At 39.1% G+C, this 19,958-nt stretch overlaps 1 protein-coding gene across 6 annotated transcripts in view; it reads right to left on the bottom strand.

The window, feature by feature from the left end:
• Window positions 1–19,958, bottom strand: part of LOC124168443 (leucine-rich repeat and immunoglobulin-like domain containing-NOGO receptor-interacting protein 4) — a 939,647-nt gene that overhangs the window by 153,277 nt on the left and 766,412 nt on the right. The window lies entirely within an intron of this gene.

Here is a 19,958-nt window from a genome sequence, read left to right as displayed (position 1 = left end):
ACATTAGTAAATTAAAATTTAAACGACGACTAAAAACTTGCGACGAAGCCCACACTATAATACAGAATTTATTGAAACGGTTGAGAAGGGAATATTAAATTATTTGAGGAAAATTGCGAGTACGTCATAATTTACCAACGATATTCCATTTATTTGTCTGCCATTTAAAGAAAATGTATTCAACAGCTGTACTTGAAATTAACGATTTTTTTCTTTACAAGATATCCACGTCAACTTCAGTAAAAAAATAAGTAAAACTGCTATTCGAAACCGCGCCACTGAAAGTTTTATGAGGACTTAAAAAATATGTGACACACTTGAGGATTACTTATGTAAATATATGCGGTATGTTCGAGTTATATATCTTGGCATGCCTCCTTTAAGAGCCTCCTACGCAATAATCTCATGCTAGAATAAAATTAAGGACATATAAATAAACCACTTAACCGCGGATCAATAGGAGTTAAAGTGATAAATAAACCAAACATATTATAAAAGAGATGTGTTAGAAACATGAGAGTAAAATGATTCAAATATTCCTCAATGACCTAAGATAAAGCCTATATTGCTTCACGATTCCCCCGAAGACACCCATCGTCACATTTTTTAGCTACAGATTTCCTTAAATGCATTCATCCTAATAGTAATACAGAATTCATTGCGAAGTATTGGCCATTTATAATACCAGTCCTTACATTGGAACCAATTTTTAAAAGTTCTCCGGTTAGTAAAAATTAGAAAACATGTTGCTCGATGCCAGAGAATTTTTTTTTGCAAATATCAAGCTTAAAGACAGAAGACACGAAATATGTAAAGTAAACGAGAGAAAATACAAAGAAGGGGAATAATATAATGATGCACCGAAAAAATTATCGTAATAGATTGCTACGTTCGATAAACTAAAAAAATCTTCACAAACTTTACCAAAATACGTACGTTCATCCAAACATAATAATATCTCAATTATACTAATCGTAGGTAGTAACAATTTCGACGAAAAATAACAGTAAAGGCTACGTACCGATCACTGCATATGACGGTTCGTTTTGCATAACGAATCGATGTGGTATGGTGTTTGTCGGTGACCGGCAGCTTTGGTCATTTGTGCCATGAGGAAGTGGTAAGGAAATGGAGGTTGGAAAGAAACCCGGCGTCGGTATTAGCCAACTCCAAGCGAAAGGCACCAATGGGACCACGGCTTAACGTTCTATTCGACGAACGAAGCCCTATACTTGAAGTGAATAGGGTAGTTTCCTTCGTCAAAGAAAACGAAAGTCATTGATTGCGATTAGTTACCCACCATTAGTGTACTCATAATATACAAATTATTTGGTTTTAGAAATCCCAGTTTAGACAAATGACAATGGTCAATTTTAACCGAATTTTAAAAAGGGCAGATTGGCGCCCATGCGATGCCACTCCACGTGACGTCACAGGGACCAAGTTTCTATACGAGTTGATAGGAGTTTTACATCGTCTGAGATTACCAATGCATGCATGAGGCACAGAGCTCAGGGAAACACCCCTTAATCACCTATTAAAACTGCCTATGGTCGGAAAGTTTCCTGCGTTTGATAAGGTATTAATAATCCTTATTTAAGCCAAGCGCTATCTGCTAGCAGGGTACTCTGCTACCTGCTAGTAGCATGCATCGCAACGAAGTGCATACCCTCGCCCCAAGGTCACCTCACTTGCGGCAGAGGAAACCAGAACGACGTCACACGGAGTTTTCCCGGCATTCTTACTTAGCCGTTGCGTTTTCGCGCGCTTGAAAATTATCACTTTTCATTTAATCGCGAAAAATAGATATCGTCATTTAAAAATCTAAAAGCGTGAAATACGTACTCCAGGAGTAATAATCTTTTGATTTAGGCAATAAAAAAATAATAGGTAACCACCCTATTCCTCAATGCACTCAAGTAGGGATCGAGCAGCCACTGAAAAATCTCTGCCACCCTATCCACACTACCTTCACATGATTTACTGAATATTCGAGTCGTATTAGCTCGAAATTATTATTTTATCCCGGTTGTAAGCAATATCTAAAATGTAAGGACTATTTGTTATCGGATACAAAAAATAAAGATGTTTGGGGAATGTTAAAGGACGCTGGAAGTGTAAAATGTTTACCTACTCTGTATATTGGTTGTATTCCACCTGATTCTGTTGATGCCCTTAATATATCCAATTTTTTAAAAGTTTCTGTAAGATATAAAGTAGCGTATGTAATGAATTTTGCCTTCTGTGGGAGAAATATAGAGAATCACATGTAATTTCAGGTGTTTTTCATTTGTACAAAACCCGGAAATCCCTACCACCATGTCGACGACCCAAGGATGCCACTTACCAGCAGAGGAAAGGCAACCCGAACCCGGTTTGTACCTTTTTATACAACTCTGTGCCCTGCCTGTTAACATAGAGGTGCAAATGGAAAGAGTGCTGGGTTTGCAAACGGCACGAGTGGCGTGATTCCTTCAGATGCCAAGGCGTTCGTTGCTTAGACTCATTGGCAGAGCGTCTGGAAGACCTGTGCATCTCTGCCCTACCTATTCGCACGATTTGCTTTGCTGCAAACAATTTAACCCTAAGTGGGCAGACAAAGTCTATTTATTTTTTCGGGGAAACGGAATGAGTGTGGACTTGCTTATTGCATATCTTTTAAGGTTGAGAAGGTCTGAGTGGAATATAAGAATGTTTATAATTTTCTGTGTTCAAATTGCCGCGCATTTGGAAAAGCGCGTCATGGTTTTATTTTGATTTGAGAAAAAATTCAACGTGTCGTAACTGGTCGTAAAATCCCCGCTGTCCCGCGAATAATGGACTCACTCAAGTGAACAGAGTGACATGACATGACTAAAAAGACCAACTTGGCTCATCACTAAACACGACGTAGTTTAGTTAACAAGACTTACTATAGAAACCAGTTACGGGATGCATCTTGAATAGACACTACAATTTGGTATCAACTTGCAAGTTTTGTGGCAATATTTTAGAAATCACACTGCCTATTTCCTTAACTATTTTCAAATTATATGTTTGGTTTGTCTGGAGTCGTAGTTCCAATGATCGTATGACTATTTCGACTGATATTCCAGCAATTTTATGTTTCAACCATTAGGTGATTAAGTTTTTTCAATAATTTTAGTTACACTTTAATGATATCTCAATGCCTGATAAAATAAAATGTACATTACAAAGCTATCTGTGACTACTGTAATCGCCAGATGCATTATTCTGCATGACAGTGGACGGTTTTTTGGACCATCCACGCCGATAAGTCCCTCAAGATTTCAATTGGATCTTAGCCTTCAATTTCAAATCATCCCTTTCGCGTATAATCGAAGCACCGAAAAAGAATGAAAACTTCACCAAGCCTTCCTCTCGTCAAAGTTCCATTTATTCATTCCTGACAGAACTTGTCAATGCTTCTTCCGCTGTCGAATCTCATTACCGACGAATTCCGATGAAATTTTGTCCCTTGCGAGAATTTTATAACAACCTACTTTCACGTAAAAACTACCACCTTGGATTTTTCTCGAAAAATATATCATTCCCCGAAGATTGGGGAAGAAGAGCGAGCGATTCTTCATCCCATATCGTTGGAATTCATGGAACGGCTCAGTTCTCATGCATATCCACCTCTCAGACGAAATGCTAGTTAAAATTCTCACTCCCCAAAGGGCTGCGTGGAAATATTTTCCATTCCAAAACTTAGGGCGCCATTTCCAAAGGAAAAAGTTCGCCACATTTCCACCAGAGCGCTCGCACCTTCCGCAATTCCCATATTCCAGCGATAAAATAGCAGAGGGCGACGTTTGTCATGACATTTCGGCTTGGGGACATTTTTTGAACCGAGTCACCCAAAATATCGAAGAACCAGCCTCAAGGGTATGTGTTGCTATCTTTTATGAATTTTTAACCTTTCAGGTCCCAAACTGAACAACTTCATATTAAATTTCTCCTTAAACTAATATATATATATTGAGGCCAAAATCGATATATTTTTAAGAATCAGTTATTTAAAATTTCTCCTCTTTGCATAAGATATGTGGGAGCGATTAATGTTTTTTTCTGCAAATTGATGCCAAAATCGATATGTTTCCAAGCATCAATTATTTTAAACTTCCTAGGTTAGCATAAACAGTGTGAGAGCAGTAAATGTTTTTTTTTCTGAAACTATTATATTGAAGCCAAAATTGATATAATTCCAAGCATCAGTAACTTGAAACTTCTTCTGATAGCATAATAAAATTTGAGAGCAACAAAAAGTTAATTCGATACGGACAAAATAAAAGAATATAAAAACGATGCAATAAAAATTTCTTAATAAAGGATTGGATGGGTGAGAGGTACGGAGGAACCCACAAATATACAGCAGCCTAAGAAAAGGTTTGCCTCGGCGCTGTTCGGGGGGCGCTGTGAGGTATGGTCGTGGACAATGGGAAGAAAGGTGGGCTCGGGAGCGGTGGGAAAAACTTTCGAGATGTGGTCAGGGAGAGAGTGAATAATGAGGAGAAGTTAGGAAGGACTGAAGCAGAAGTGGGAACTCCCGATGAAAACGACGATGAAAACAAAAATACCCTCGTAGGAGCACACATTTCGAAGGATGTGTCCCAGCGGAGGGTAATTGACGAGCGTAAGACGAAGAGGAGAGAGAGGATTGAGCATAATGGACTGAAAAGGTGAAACGTATGTCAGCGACGGGAAAAGTTGCAAACTGATAAAAGGAAAGCGGAAAGGTCCAGGAAGCAGACCATCTTTTCTTCCTGAAACGAGACGAATAAAAGGCAAAGGATACGAGGAGTGATAGCATAAACTTAGGATGAAGATGAAATTATACTGTTTTTAGTGTTTTCCACTACTTTCACAACGGAAGCGTACTTAGCCTGTAAGTGTTGTATTTTATCATAATAGTTCTGGAATTCAATACATGTTGATAACAACAGTCTTGAATTTCACATCCCGTTATTTATTCCTTACCATTATTAGTCGTAGCAAAAATGAGGACAGAGCTCCCAGTGGCCACTCCATCAACTATTCTAGAGGTAATGTATGTTAATTAAAGATATGCAGGAAGTAAATTTTCACACGAAACATAACAAAGATAGACTGCTGTATGTTCTACAGAAGTTATAATAACCGACCCTGGTTTCCCGATCCTTGAAAATGACATAGTGTATTGTCGAAACCTGGGTCGGTTATTAAAACTTCTGCGGAACAAACAACAGTTTATCTTTATCATGTTTCCTGTCACCAAGTACCACCAAATATCGCCGTCCAGCCTTAAGTTAAATGTTCCCACCTCAAATCGGATCCTATGTATGAGGAATCGATATGCATCAACCAGGAATGAATGAGCACATTGACCAATTTCATTAGATTGGTGTTTTATATTGTTTGAAAAAGAAAAGCATCCGTGTATTTCTAATATTCGATTCGTCGTCAATATTTCGAGCTCATCCTTATCTATAGAATTCTACACAATTCACCTCCATTCCTCACGATTACAAATATTACAATGAGCAGCTTGACTAAAGGGTGGATGGCGATATCTAATGGAGATGTGTAACGCGAAACATAATCACAGATATATTAATAATGTACCTTCCACAAATATTTTTAATGGTGTGACGCAGGTTTCGACACTATACACTAAGGAATTCTCAAATAATACACTGTAAACACTGAGAATAAATGGATAGCACTGTACTACCCAACGCCACGCTGCGGAAAATTTTGCCAATCGATTTAATTACGCTCACACAGGCGGCATAAATCAAATTTCACGGGACGGTCTGGGGGTCTACTCTTGTGTAATCCCCTTTGGCAAAAAACATAGACCACTGGAACCCCGAACTAGCACCCTAGGAGCAAAAACAATTTTTATTTTACATCCCCCTTTTCAATGCACCTCGGCGTATTATTTTTTTCTAGTCGTAATAAATAAAAGAATACTCCTCGCATCATATTTTTGTTGTATTTGCCACAGTGACGACGACGCGTTCAACATTTTCAACTCTAAAAATTACTCCCGCTGCGGTCACGGGTGTTGCGGCGAAGGGGCCTTTTTTGTCGAAACGCAGCGCACTTCAATTCAGGGGCGGCGTTAGCATTCATCGCGATGGAAAGAGGAGTTGCCAGGGTACAAGAAAAAGGCAGGCAGGGATGCAGGCAGGCAAGGTCCCACCTGACCCGCTCGTCCGATGCCCAGCTCGCTGACCCACATTCGCGGTGACTCGGCAGGGCATGCATTATTTTCGTTGACGGAACCGTAAAAAGATATCCGGGGCACAAGGGAAATGCATGTACCTACTACTCTCTTCCATTTTTTCAGGTTGTTTCCTTATCTTTTTATAAAGATGCATCCAGCACGGGATGAAATGGGACTGTGTCACGTCAACCACAGGCCAAGGTCCCACGCAAATGAAGATGAATTTTTGGTGGAGAACGAAGATGTTCTTGGATTAAAAAGTTTGCTTACTCAGACCGACTTAAAGGCTCATATCTAGGTTCATACTATGAGGTAAATAACGCTGTATTTATTAATGGAATAAATGGCGCCTCTCGCCACGACGGATCTCTGTATGCCCATCTTTTCCAACGGCAATATTTATTTTTCATTCTCACTGCATTTGGTAACTCTTTTTCTTCGTTTTATTATTTTTTTAGTATTGTCTGCCCTGTTTCCTTACACGGTAGGTAACTAATTTGCATTTTTCACCTTGGTGGGAGCTCATAGTATTACGCACGTATATTTTTTGCAATTGCCGTATTTGCACGATTCTAAGACGAGTTTTTCCCCACCCAACTTTTACAGAGAAGAGGTTTCGTTTTACAATCAAATTCTTCAATGGTGGGTTGTATTATCTAACTTATGGAAACTCGAGTTTGCCGCCTCATAAGCTACACGACATAAACGACGTTTAAATATACTCTGATCACAATTTACGATATTAAATAATTAAAAAATGAGGTCATTATAAATGTGACCCTTAGCTGCTTATATTAAGGATATTTCGGGCACAAAAAGTAGGAATATAGTGGGGGATATGCGGTAATCACTTTTAAAAATTAACTTTTTTATCTTAGTCCAGTTTCAAGAAAATTTAATATTTATTTCTCTACTAAATACTTGTAACAGCGGCCCAAGTGTCTAAAAGACAACTGCATGACGAAACTACTGTTTTTTTTTTGCAAACAGTTATGCAATGATTGTTCGCTGATCCTGAAGCCTGGATGTTTAGAATGGAGATGTGATGAGGACGAAGATGTTCCTGAGCACGACGGCGAAGTTAGGCATTGAAGAATACATCACCTCATCGTCAGCGACGCGAGTGGCGACTTATGGAAACATTCAAATTCGCGGAGGGTGACAACCTGTACAGAGTTCGACTGAGGAATCTTCCATTGTTTAATATTCGTGGTCTTGCCCTCACTTGGGGGAGGGGGAGGGCGAGTTCAGCGCTGCCTGTCGATTGTTCTGAGAGGCTGAGCGGCGCATATATGTAGTGTGGGATGGAGAGGTCATTCTAAATGCGAGAGTGCCCTCGTGTGTGAGGGGTGGGAAGTGTGTTTTCGCGGGTCTCCGCCAAGAGGGCGTCCCACTCGAGCGAATGTGCGGATTCCCACGGCCGATCGTCACTTGTCAAAAAAGAGAGGATTGACCACGCACACCTCTCTTCAACACCATCCGTCCCTTCAGCACTCTTCATCATCGACTCTGCATTCGAATCATCTCGACGTCAGGAACAGCGGACATCCATCACATCCAAAAAAAATGACAAAATCGTCATCATCCCATTGTCTTTTAGATTCAAGTGCTGCAGCAAAAAATTGTGAACGGAGGAATAAAAATTTCACTTCTTATCTCTCCACTTCCACTCTTCAATGTATATTTATTCATCACATCTCTATTTTAACCATCCCGGCGCCAGGACCAGCGAATAATTATTGTATTAACGTTCGTAAAAAAAATAAAAATCGTTTCGTTATCCAGTAGTATTTTAGACTCGAGAGTCACAGTAAGTTGTGAATGGAGAAAAAAAAATTCACAACCGATATCTATAATTTTAATCTCCAATTATATGCCTTAATCAGATCTCCATGCTAATGATTTAGGTGTCAAGAGCAGCGGACAGTCCTTATCTAGACGACAGTGAAAAAATATTTTATTTAAATTTCAATTCATACGCAACTATATTATGAGGAATCCAGTGGAGCAACGGATAACACGTCCAAATATAGATCAGAAGAACCCAGGTGCGAATCCTAGGAGCGTTGTCATTTTTTACAAATATTTTTTCATGATTTTTTTACAAGCTGGGTTTTCGAGTCTTCCTACGTTTCAGGATTTTTTATTTCGCTCTTTGGTAGCATCATTAGCCCAGCTTTTATAAAACACAGTTGAAAAATAATATTACGATAACTTTTAAAAAATAATTAATAAATTCACGTTTTTATTCGTAATCCCAAAGAAGCTAACACACCACCCTGCCATGGCCTAAGGCCCTACGTTTAATTTTTACCGATATAATACCACATCCCAAAAATAGTAACCTCCCAAATAAAATTCTTTCTTTGCAAATATCCTCCGCAACACTACAAATAAAATATGTAACATATGAAAATGATTTAAAATCACTCCAGAGTCAAAATTACAGCGAATACGAACCAAGTTTTTGGTTTTGAGCAGGTAGTGTTTTTTTAATCTGTAACTTATAAACGTAGGACCTTGGGTGAGCGCACGGCGGTTTATGCTTCGAATTTCATCACAATCAGAGAGGATAAAAGAAAATTGGCCAACGTGTTCATTTTTCACAGCTCGCCTGAGTTATGCATGACGAAATCAATTGCGCATTGCTCTCGTCCACTTGCCTACCCGCCCACTCGATGGCAACCGACAAGAGCGCCTCTCTCGGAGACCAATCTGTCGCGACTCACACACGAGCACTTCGGAAGTCTCTGGGGCGTTCCAACACTTCAATGAAACCGCATGCTTGCATTCCAGTGAACTTACAAGGGTTTTCCTAGACGTACGACTCAGGAAAGTAGGTTACATACGCCTATCAATAGAAAAACTAGCACAGAAAAACTGCAAAAAAGTACCGACTCTCTGAACGAAGCTATTCTAAAGCAGCGGGTCTGAGAGTTTTACCATAAATTGCAGTTCTTCAAAATTATATGAGCATTGCCAATAAATGCCAGCTAGAGTCACAACCAGCCAGATACAATTAGCCAGAGATAAATTGGCGAAATTATAAACAGCGAAGAATGGAAGGGAATCGATGAGAGAACGACCCTTGCCATATATATCCTCAGTTATTCCATTTTTCGTGAACGGTCCCTGTAGCACATAAATTACTAGCAAATGGTACTCGCTGAAATTCAAAGGGTAGTCAAGGCTAAAATAAACGAGGAGGAAGTCTCACATAAAAAACAGAGGTTAAATGTTTGCAATAACTTAAGGTAATGGCAGCATTACCCACCAACTATCTCATGCCCACATTTCAAACCTCCGGTACGTTTTACACGTAAGATTTACCTAGGAAAATATGTATGTCATGGAGAAACAAGTTATACTTTGGGCTTTTAACTAAAATTTATATTCCTTAAGTAATTTATCTCATTTATAACTTTTCAACGCTATTCCCCAGCATTATAAACATATTATGGAAAATATTGAGAAAGAGTGGACCGGTTTGTGCTCAGCGACGTGCTGTGGACATCTTTGAAAACAGATTAAAATTAAAGAAAGCGGCAACACAAAACTTACTCCATATTAACGGACAACTCCCTCTCCCATGGAGACGCCTTGGTTGACATGATCGAGGGTCAGGAAACAAAAGACGACCGATGCCTCCCCTTTCGATAGGTCGACATAAAACCCGTCGTAGCCATACGACCGCGAACGATTTCCTCCGCGCCGATTGTCATTTCCTCCGTTTAGTTACACATTTTTACGTCCCCGTTCGGCGAGGGCTCTGCCGCACCCTGCAGCCGAGCGGCTGGGCCGACCGGGAGGCGCCGGCGCCCACAGCGAAAGAAACAAAACAGGCGCCACTGAAGTTTCCCGCCCGGGGCTCGGATTCGACAGGGGAGGGGATCGCATTTCATCGGCTTGGATGGTGGTCCACAGATGGAGAGCCTCCCGCTAATGAGCCATGAGCACGAATCTTCCGCGCACAAATGTCTTACTTCTGTCCCTTGCCTATGCCTGGATTGATTTAAGAAAATCAAGATTCACGAGCGCTCGATTCGAAACGAAAAATCGTCGCTGATGCCAAGAGCAGAGTACGCAAAACTTTTATTATAACAATTAAGAACTACTGCAAATGTACCTTTGTCAAAGAGCGAGCTGTTTTATATCGTATTATACGTGTGTGATTTTAACCCTATTTTAATAATCATAAAGAAAACTAATTGTATGGCTATCTGAAATTGATGTCGTTAAGATTGAATTGATCCAGTTTCAATTTCACTAGGCCTACAGAGACACATTCCAGGGGCTTAAGGAAACTTAAGACTTCAAGTATCAAATACATAACGTTAAGATTCACAATTATTTTTAAATTCAGCCAGAAGAGCTACAAATGGAGGGAAAAAGTGAATGCAGTGACACTTTACAAACTTCAACTCCCACCGTTTGGTTAAACCTTGTAAATACAGCCCAGCAAAAAATTACGCTACGGAGGGCAATGCGCTACGAAGGAAATAAGAAAACCGAAGAAATATTCGCCGCCACCATCAGTCAACCAGTAAATCAGTAACCTATCTGACGAAGTATTTAAAGTGTCCCTAATGTATCAATTAAAACATTCCCTGAGATATTCAGGTTTTCAAGGCAAATTGATTTGTTGTCCATGCTGCTATCCAATCCTGAAAGTTTTTGTTGTTAAGACTTCTCCTACGGTAGAAATTACAGACCAAAGAGTTTAGTCATGTTGATGCTGTGTGTTGTTCAATGCTCCATTAAAAGTTTCTGTCAATTAGCGATGGAGGAAACTTTGAATGGAACGCTTACGCATGTTAACCAAATATGATAAGGCTCAATAAATCGTCAAGATGTTCTAAAACACTTCCATTTGATAATCTATCCCTTCCATTAAAGATTAACATTATTATGATTAAGGTTAAACATGTGGACATAATAGATTCCATTAAAGCGATTACGAGTACTGGAAATTTAACGCAAATGTCCAATAAAAGTTATTACATTTTTTTCTTTGCTTCGAGTGCATCCCAAGAATTGGGCTTGATTATATTTCGGACACAGCATGCGATAGAAGGTATATATCGTTATTCTGCAGATCTAATACTTCTGCGGCACGTAAGGTGTAGAAATTGTGCTGTTACTTAGCCACATCGATGTATTTCCCAGAGTTTACTTCCCAATTCTATACTTAATTCGTGTCATTTATCATCCTGGGGTGTATTCATCAAGGATTCACGATTAAAATTAAGAAAATACGTTCGCAGAGCACATAAAAAATGAACACGACACTGCACGTTCCTAAATTTCACGCCAATTTTGCCGTGATTTCATAATCGACCAAACCCCTCACAAATATCAACATGTTCTGCGCTATTATTTTTCTGTGAACGCGGCCATTGAAGAACGTAAACTGGAGTATCACGCTAAGCGCTGCGTTTGGATAATATATCGATAATATTTTCTACAAAATGGTCTTCACGCATGGGTTCCACCCGAAGTCCCCGACGGGTTATTCCCGATAGGAGAGGGGGGGGGGTATATATTTGACGAATTCTGTGGCCATGCCCTCGTTTCAAAAGGTTTCCGATCATTTGTTTCCATTGAAAAGGCATTGCTGCTGTCGCACGCCGTGAATCACGTGATTCGGAAATTGGACCTCCTCATCGACACCAGTGCGAATGCGACACCCTCCATAACAAACTTCCCGATCAAACGCTTTTCGAAACAAAATTCTCCCTCGGAATCTGATTTGATTTATTCGCTATATCAACCGATCCAAATTTCATGAAATTTCGTGCATTGCTTAATCTTTTTTTTAACAGTTTGCGTAATTTATGTCACTTCTGTGTGGAAATCAAAAAATTCTATTTCCTCATCCATAGTTTCGGATCGGATATTAGATCCATATTTCATAAACCATCTAAGTTTCGGAACGAAAATACATTAATGTGGTGGTGCAATGCTTTTGTTTGCACGCTTGCATGAGGTAGTAATTTAGAAAAGAGTGGGTACCAAAACCAGTCATTCCAATTTTTCTCTCAAGTTATTCTACTTTCACGGTCATGTCTTTCGAAAAGTAAGGGAAAAATTAGGGCAATCATAAAGAGAAGAAGTATAAGAATACGGAATTTGCATTTACAGACATTTAATCTCATGATGTAGTGAAATGTATTTCGGCTTAAGTGTTAATTATTTGGTTTTTATATGCAACAGTTTCGATGACAGACGTAAAGCAGAGGAATTACGAAGGTATTAAAAGATTATCCGATGGACGAATTGATTGGAGAGCTGCGTCAAACCCATCTTTGATGGCTGTTGATGATGAAACGTATTTTTAAGCAGACCGTATTTTAATATACCGGCGAATATTATCACGAGTAAGATCGAATAAATACACAAGAGGAATGACTTTTGGTGCCGAATTCCAACTATGAATGAAATTATTTATTTCTAAGAGTAGAAAATAGTTTTATGAAGACAAATAAAACGTATTTTATGTAAGCCCGTTTGCGATTGAAATATCGCACAAACTTCCATTAAGTACTGCTCATGTCAGCGCAGAGGATCACAAAATCAGGTACCTTTTGGTGAATTTTTTCCCACATCTAAATACCCAAATCAGTGAATGCCATCATCACTGCTTTTACGGTTTTCTTTCTGGCTCAAAAGCATGGCCGATTTAGTATCCCCGCCTTCAAATGAAGGTTTTCCATTGAGTGCCATCCTGACTTAATCAACATTCTGCCATCACTTAACGAAAATTACAATGAACTAGGGTTTTTATTATGGTCATTGTAACAGTCACGTTACTTAAATTAGCGAATAAAGTAGAGACACTCGCAATAATTCTTGCATTACCTTATTATGACTGGCCAATACAAGCTGTAAATAAATCTATGTGAGGGAAAAAACCTAATAAATGACAAGGTGTAAACCCTTACAATTCAACACGCACCTTAAAGTTCAAGCACACCTGGGTGCAATGCCTGACCTCACGACAAATCGGCACACGCCGACGAAAAACCTCTGTCAGCGAATGGGTATTCATTCATCGCGGAGAAAAAACGCGGGTAGTACAATTATAGAGTGCCGGCCCTGACAGAGAGGGGCACAAGAAAAGGGATCTGCCCCTGGGCACCCCCCGCCCCTTACCCACCATCTCAATCCCGGAAAACCCACAATGCAACGCATTAAATACAACGGATGTGGAGTGGAGAGAGCAGAAGGGGAGTCGGTCCATCCCTATATATGAGCCGTTCCGCACCCCACCTTCCCCAGGACCGCTCCGATCCTGCTTCCCTCTGTCGGAATGGGGACCGAACGAAAAAGATCGATACCAAACAATACAAGGGCGGCGCGGCGCTCTTCCCTTGCATTCCGGGCGCGGACGGCGTTGAGGGCACTCGGGCAAGCCACGATCCAACCACATCTCATTATCTTCTTTCCTTTCACAAGCTACTGGCACACAATAATGGCTATCAATAGCAACAAGAGAATATTCGCTGAACTAAGGACACTGTTTCCGGTTTATCTTTGAGAAAATTCTTTTTGATTCGAGGTATATCTTTGAATAAGAGAATTACATTTTCCTATTTTCCAATAATTAATGAAACTTAAGACTAAAAGAGGTAAAAAAAACTACGGTTTCGGGGCAACTTGCATCACTGGCAACGGACTTAAAAGGTCAAAAAATGATTACTAACTAAAGTAAAAACCCACAGCAAGAGGATGATCTATCTAAAAAAAAATCACACAGTGCGATCTAGACTGGCAATTATTACCAATCAAGATGTCGAATGTTTTATCATTATCATTACCTTGACATTAGTGCTGAAATCATGGTCAATGATACACAATCAGAGTGTAGGTTAGAATTTGAATTTTATTTCCCTTTAATTAAGGAAAGTAACAGAGGCAAAGAACTACTTTTTCGTGGCAACTTAAATCACTGGCAACGAACCTTAAGATCAAAGATGATTACTAAGTAAATTAAAAACTAGCAGCAATTGTTGTCCTACATTCTTATAATCTCCGATAGTTTTAAGTTTACAATCAATATTGACGTTACGATTCATATCTGATTGTTTCCCGAGGTTGCAAACATAAGATTCAATTTTGAATTATGTCAGGAAACTGAAATCAATACTTATTTGTTAAAAGCTCCCTCAAACGATTTACGAAACGAAGTAAATGTAGGCATAACGTATCAGCAGAAATAAAATAATTGGCGACGATTTGTGTGCTGTAGCGACTGATGAATCGTGAAAAATTCAAAAGAGCAGTTTTTCAGGAAAACATCGAATCCTTCGACTAATTCAACACAGAATAATTCAAGTGCAAAACGGGCGATTCTCCAAAACTTAGATTCGAAATACCAACAGCCATTTTCAAATAGCTTTCTTCGAGAAAAGGAAAATTTTGTACACCCATTTGACCCTCTAGAATTACATTTGACCCTCTATTACAATACAAATTGCGAGATACGATAAAATATTAATGAATAGAATTTATGGTAATAACACGCTTACATTACAGGCCGAACTAAGGAAGCTATATTTCGTCTTTCTCGATGAACAACTCTTCGCTAGGTCCAAAAAGGATGACTATTCATTAAAGAATTTTAATTCTACAATTGACACCGCGGATCGTTGGCATCAATCGCTTTTACGATCATTATTCCAATTCCTTCCAACATTCCCCGCCGAAAAGCCCGAACATAAATCTCAGAGCTATCACGAAGTGCGCGCTTTCATTCATTCTGGAAACGTCTTTCTCTGAGAGCCTAATAATTCTTCTCAGCCCTCCGCCCCCTACGGTCGCCATGAATTTCGCGAATAAATCGAACTAATCTCAAACAAGCCTTAATCACGCTATCCCCACCGTCAAACCCTGAAATACTCTCCGAAACGGATTGAGCGGTTTTATAGGCTGAGGTTTTTTGAACATAAAAACCAAGAAAAATCATTTTAAAAACTATTAAAAATAAGCATTAGGTAAACTGATATGCAGTTCCATATTTATTAATACAGCTACGGCGTCCTATCTTCATTATTTTCATAGTTTATGGAGATTATAATGTTATACTTACTTATTAATTTTTATACTTTTATTACGCTAAGGAATTTGTTTGTAAAAAAATAAACACTCATTCTGGCTTTGACAACAATACAGTGGACATCGCTTTCAGAATTGCGTTTCGAGTGGAGTTTTGGTCTTCTTATTTCGGGCTTATATTTTTAATCAAGTCTAAGAACCCTTACAGTAAATAAAATATGAAATAATCCGCGTTTTTTATACCAACTAAATAAAATTAAAATAATCTACCTCGCCAAGGCCGTACATCCCACGTTTAAATTATAAATAATAATGAAAGACTACATAATCAAAAGAATAAATGTGGAGCGGAACTATTTCAACATTTTAAATAAAATACTTATCCAGCTAATATTCGTTACAATAATGCAAACAACTAAAATCTCAAATAAATGACGATGAATTTACATCACTCCGGTGTCAAATGCAAAGTGGATGGATGAAATCAATTAAGGGTTTATGATCATTCAAAGATACGACCAAATTCTAAAAAAAAATAATTTTTGAAAAATCCCGAAAATTTCTTATGCAACGTCAATAGGTTGGCTCATTTCAACGACAGTGAATCACTTTATCATATGCTTTAATTCGTTATTAATATTCTTCCAGTAATACTGAAAGGACCGTGCGTAAATGGTACGAGTACTACATACAGCATATCTTAAGTCAGTTAGCACAACACCGTTTTAGGCTAGATCATTATCTGTACATCATTTGATACTTGTACTGTACAGGCTCGTCATTTCTGACTTTCGACCAAGCCGACCTACATCATATTTATTCTCCAGAACGTGCTCCGATTGCAAGTCTGGGATTATCTGAAACGCAAAAGAGAGCCACATATACTTTAAACCCACATTAGTTATGAGGGATCAAATATTTTCTTAGAGTAAAACCATATTCGGTTGACTTTAAATGAAAGCGAAAAGTGTTGCATTACCTGCAAATCTCTTATGAAACGTTAGCATACGCACTCAGTGAGAACGTGAAAACTATCCTTAAAAGTTTCCACCGCCAACAAAGACCTGTGAGAAAATCGGTATTAAATACATTTTTCGCAAGGACCGCAGTGTATTGCAGTAAATTAAACTGTTTGCATCATTCTATACTATTACTAATGGCGAAAGTCACTAACAACGCTTAAATTTACATACTTATCAATCGGTCTTAAAGAACTATTTTTCGCTCTGCGGATTCGGCTAGCAGCTACGCAGCTTTGGCAACCCAACAAACCAAGAAAAACTCAACTGGATTTGGATCCATCGCTTATTATGAACCATTTCGTTCCGCATGATTTCACCAGTGAATCACGATTCAATACATTCGGTTCATGACAGTAAAATCGTTCACTTTTTAACGATTCGTTCACGAACACGCCTCTGTCGGGTAGTGTGTGTTGGATAGAGGTCAAAGGGCACAGTCACGAAATCCTTTAGAGAGATGACTGGAAGGGCGGATATTCGGATATACATACATATATCTCCTCTCTTGAATTCTTTCGCCATTCACCTCTCTCCTTCGCACTAGTCATCGATTTACACGGCAGAATCAAGCATAAAATTGAACTCGCCGCCGTCGGCGTCCGATTTTAAAGGTGAGATCTCGAAATGGGAGCTGGAAATCCGGGATCCGCCCGCAAGCCATTCCGACGCGGTTCACCGGACAACGACGGAAATCTGTCGCGAAGGCAACAGAGAGGATGGGGGGGGGGGGGGGGTTGTCTTTTATGGGTGACCAAGGGGCTGTGACCACAAGCCATTCCAAAAGCGTTTGGCCGTCGCACTAAAAAATATGCCATTCTCGTCGAGGAAGAGACAAAACGCAGGTTCTTTTTACGCACTACCTTCGGCCTTAATTGCTCCATTAAAGATTCCAGTGCCCGGAAATACATTAGGGTGGACCGAAAAATTACTCATTTTCTAAATTAAATTTGCTAATTTTTTTAATCGGATAAATTAATATTAATCACTGTCACCCGATCCCTTGAGTTAAAAAATGTGAAATTCACATTGAATTTGGTGACAAATGCCTACTGAGAAGATATCACTGCAACTTAACCAATTCTGGTCTTCACCAATGATGAACATACCTCATTTACGATATGAAGGATTTGGCGGAAAGAATTGTTAAGGCGGACCAGTCATAGAAACCAAGTAAACCATTTCTTTGAGCTGAGAAAATTCACCACAAAGCTTATGAAGGGATACTAACGTGCGATTGCTGTTCAAGCCTTTAATGATATCTTAATGAACAAAGTATTAGTAATAAAACTATGAATCGCATAAATATCCCGAACGATTGGCATAGAAATCCTTAAATTCGTCTCAAAATACGAACAGAAGTAATCTTTTGGTGTAAATTGAAACAAAATTTCTTTACAAATATACATGCTGAGGATAATGTATGACTTTTTTCTAACTATCTATAATGATTATATTGCTAATTGTAAGTACATATAATGGGGAACCTCTTACGTCAAGAGTTGACTTCGATGGCTTACTTCCAAGACTGTTTTGGTAATGGACATATCCCTAGTAATACATCCACGATTGAATTTCTTTTGGGCAATACAAAAAAATAAAATATCACATTAATTTTTTTGATAATAACAGATGATGTAGCACCACGTGGAAACCGGTTGTCAAAAATAATTGTAGATGGGTGTAATTTAAAAACTATCTTATTTAAAAATAAAGCAATTTCACATCTCCAACTATTGATCATACTGCTAAGTGCGTTTCCTGGCGAACCTCGTACGTCAAGAATCGAATTCGATCGCTTACTTCCAAGACGTTTTTGTACACGGACAACAAGCTCAGTTGGGGTGTTTCCACCCCCAACAGCAATAATGGCCGCATTTCCAAGCAGAGACGAACTTATATAGAAGCAGAAACGAGCATATGCCAACCAGAATGTCTTCTTCGCCCGAAGTCAATGAAGAAGAAAACGATTCGAGGGAAGAATCTCTTATCTTGGCCATTACTCTCGCCATTTTATTCGAAGGGACGGAAGGCACAGGGGTGGGAGGGGAGAAAGGGGCGGCGATCGCTTATCAACGAGAAACTTTCAACTCATCTTGGGACGACCAAATCAACAGTACACGAAAGTTGAGGGTAGCTATCAGCTGAAGAGGAACTTTTTATTAGGTCCTCCTCGCTCTGCCTCCATCACATGCACAGATATTAATATTGAGAGCTCTTTAGTCGGCCTCGAGGTAAGTTGGCACCAAAACCCTGCAGAGCGACTTCCGTACTCGGCCACAATCGGTCGGCTAATAGTTGGCCTCAGAAGATTCTCCCCTTTCCCCCAGTATCTTAGTCTCAATCCTGCTCTAAGAATTAAACTAAAAATATCCAGCATGGTATTACACTCATTCATATCGAAAAAGATTCAGGTAATGAATAATTCCAGCCTTTGCATAATACAAGACGAGTATTACAATAATTTTATTCCTGTGATTATGAAGTAGGAGTAAGCATTATCCTGAGTTTCTCATTAACTTCCACCAACATCTCCCACGGAATAAGGCCTCAGAAACTTACCCCATTTCTCCACTTATCTGACTCATTGAGCCTTATTCCAGCTCCCAGAATTCAACTGACAAAAAGGCCTGCATAGTATTAGATTCATTCTTTAAAATTCAAGCACTATGTCCAGTTCAACCCCATCCAGTCCGCCATAAGAAGACTTTCCCCCACAACATCTATCTTAATATCTCAATTCTTCCACTTAAGCAGCTTTCGGAGGCATAGGGTCACTAACATTTTACTGGAAAAATTCAAAGTTCCGGACTTATGTCTCACCCCTCCTCAGCGGTGCAATAGCAAGTCATTGCGTGAAAGTGCCTTTCATAAACATTCATTGAGAGCGATGCGGGTTGAGTACCCAGGGAGTAGGGTAATGCAATTATGTGCTCTGACCCATGACCTCGGCACCTAATATGATAGTATATCTAATTTTATGAGCAGAAGTATTTATATGCAAAAGCAACATAATGAATACAAAATAAAATTGAATATTTGGAGTGAAAAAAGTTCTTAAGTACTTGTATTACTTTTTCGAAAACAAAACAATGTCAAGTGTTTTTTGGATTAATAACTATTACTTACACCACTTCTTTTTTGGATAAAGCGTCACGGGTTCCGATTAATAATCTTCATCGTCAGGCATAAATTAGTATCTATGTACCTCATTATTGTAAACGGAAGAAGGGATGAGTTTTGAACGGACGCCATCATATGTCAATAGCAAACAATATTTATAAAACAATGTCAATCATGAATGACAGTAGAAAATATCATGCATTCGCACAGTAGTGGTTTGATACTCAACGCTTAACTTCACACCATTTCATTTAAGGGCCTGTTATAGTTGATCAAGGCCGGATCCAGGTTTTTTTTCTTTGGGGGGGGGGGGGGAGGGGAGGGGTCACAAGGGTTGACAAGCAAATAGTCTTCTCATATTAAAACAACAATCAATAATTGCAGTACGAAACATTACCTTTACTTTAAAATGAAAGTCAATAATATGAAATTAAGTGATTGAGGTTCCGTAATGCACAAAAGAAAACGAACGTAATGATATAACCGTATTAAAAAACCGTCTTGTCGACATTTTAAGCGTCTTTGGGGGGGGGGGGCGTGCTCCCGTCCCC

The sequence above is a fragment of the Ischnura elegans genome, chromosome 11 (assembly GCF_921293095.1).
Source record: "Ischnura elegans chromosome 11, ioIscEleg1.1, whole genome shotgun sequence".
Classification (NCBI taxonomy): domain Eukaryota; kingdom Metazoa; phylum Arthropoda; class Insecta; order Odonata; family Coenagrionidae; genus Ischnura; species Ischnura elegans.
The sequence above is the reverse complement of the archived record's forward strand: the minus strand, read 5'-3'. Positions and strand labels throughout refer to the sequence as shown.